Below are 2,312 nucleotides of genomic sequence, written 5' to 3' on the forward strand. Positions count from 1 at the left end.
TACAATTATAGTGATATTATATGTTATATTAATGAGTAAAATGTGTTTTTCATGGAATATACATCAGAAAAACTTACTTATCTACCGATCATAAATCAAAACAAAACATTTACAAATGGCGTTTGTTCTCTTGTTTTGAAGGTTTGTTGAGCATGGTTGAGTCCAAGATTCATTATACAATAAGATGGGACACTTGACCTATATGTTGGGTCACCGACGCGACACTAGCGCCGACAACGGTGAGTTAGGGTCACGAACGGAAATTGCATGAGAAAGTATGCAATATTGCCAATCATTTTTGCGCGGAAACATCAGTGAGCATGATACATGCCATATTTTAATGGTTCAGAAGAACTATGGGGACACAGCAGGAGAGGGACTTTTTCCCCAGCCAGGAGTGTTTCATGGCTTGCACTTTACTGGAATTAGAATTTAGAGACGTCAATTCCAAAGGTTAGGCCTATGCACATGAGTAAGGTGCGCAGCCTTTCTCATCCCTCACTTATTACGACATCACAGTCACTAGCGTGATCAAATAAAGTATGCAAAGCCCAAGAATTAATAACAAGCTTGTTTGTAAATATCCGCCTCCATCACGTTCTCCGTGAGAACAATTGTATGTTTGTATCAGTTAGTAAGAGAAAGAACCGCAAATTAATTGCTTCACCCGTGTAATGGCAAAATAATTGTTGTTGTTGTTGAACCTTACACGCCAGTCCGGTGCATGGGGGGATGCAAGGATTCCCTTGTTATCATTTCTGTAGCGTGTCACTGTGTTACGAGATATGGTTAATTGCTATAGTTAAAATATGATAAAATAGTACCATATATATAGTAATTATTATGTGAAATAATCTTCGATGAGACCAATTCGCTGCAGTATGTTTTTTTCTTGTTTTCACACCACAACGAAACACTTATTCCTCCCTCTCTATATAAATTGCAAACCATTTTAATTATAATCCGAATTGTAATGCTGATCTATATCAATTTGTTATCATTCTTCATTACAGTACTTGCAATATAACTTAAGGTGCACAAATATTGACTATACTTTCTACATGCACGAATATTCTACACGGGGTTATGAGGTGGCTAATTATATTTATATGAACGCGTTACACTGACGTGTTTATATGAAGCGGTTACACTGCCGCTTGCGACTATGCTGATGCGCACACGAACGTTACCGCTGCTTAAAAATGTATTTATTCCCGTCGTTCTAGTACGGCTAAGTTAACACTGTATGTCAGATTCGTGCAAGCTACCTATAGCAATGAGCTTATGGAGATAAAAATGTAATTGAACATCTATTTATAATAAATCATGTTTGTTTTTTACTCGAGCACTTTCGAGTGTCGTCTGCATATATTCTACTGTTGTTAGCAGTCAGCTGGTAAGCACTGCGGACCCTACTCGCCGTTGGTCGGCGCTGGGTGTCGCGCGTGGACATCGAAACTGTATGGCAAGCATAGCGGCTGTCCCATCTTATTGTATATGATCTTTGGTTGAGTCCCACTAAGGGAAGTAACGTCACTGAACTCCAGCATTGGTTCTCGCAGCAGCTCGCTCCAGCAATATGTTCTCGCATAGGTTCTCGCAAATGAATTTGGAATGAAAATGAATTTGGAATGAAAATGAATTTGGAATGAAAATAAATTTGAAATGAAAATGAATTTGAAATGAAAATTAATTTGGAATAAAAATTAATTTGAAATGAAAATGAATTTGGAATGAAAATTAATTTGAAATAAAAATTAATTAAAACTAAATGCTAAAAATATCCGTAGCCATCTCGGCCACCATACTCCAGCATTGAACTGCACAAAAATATCGAATTTTCTTAATTGATTTATTTTTCTAATATACATTATACATGACTAGTTTTTTCTATTTTTACATCAGTCTACATTACGCAAGCATGATCCAAGTATTCTCGCAACGCTCAATGACCCGTTGATAGTCATATACAAGCGGAACAGAAAACGCCGAGATCGGCGTGCGCGACGCCTAGACATACATAATTTTACAAAGGGTTCATTATTAATCAATTGCGTATATATATATACATAAATATATATATGTATATATATATACATATATATAATATTATAAAAACACGAGTGTTTTATCATACTAGACGCACGATAAAGTCCATTCTTTTACACGAGAGAACCTATTACACACACGAATCAAGCCCAAACGTAATGAAGTCAAATCGAATATTAATTAAATTCGTAACGATATATATATATATATATATATATATATATATATATAAATATATTAATATATATATATATATATATATG

Source organism: Priapulus caudatus, unplaced genomic scaffold, assembly GCF_000485595.1.
Source record: "Priapulus caudatus unplaced genomic scaffold, Priapulus_caudatus-5.0.1 Scaffold343, whole genome shotgun sequence".
Taxonomy (NCBI): domain Eukaryota; kingdom Metazoa; phylum Priapulida; class Priapulimorpha; order Priapulimorphida; family Priapulidae; genus Priapulus; species Priapulus caudatus.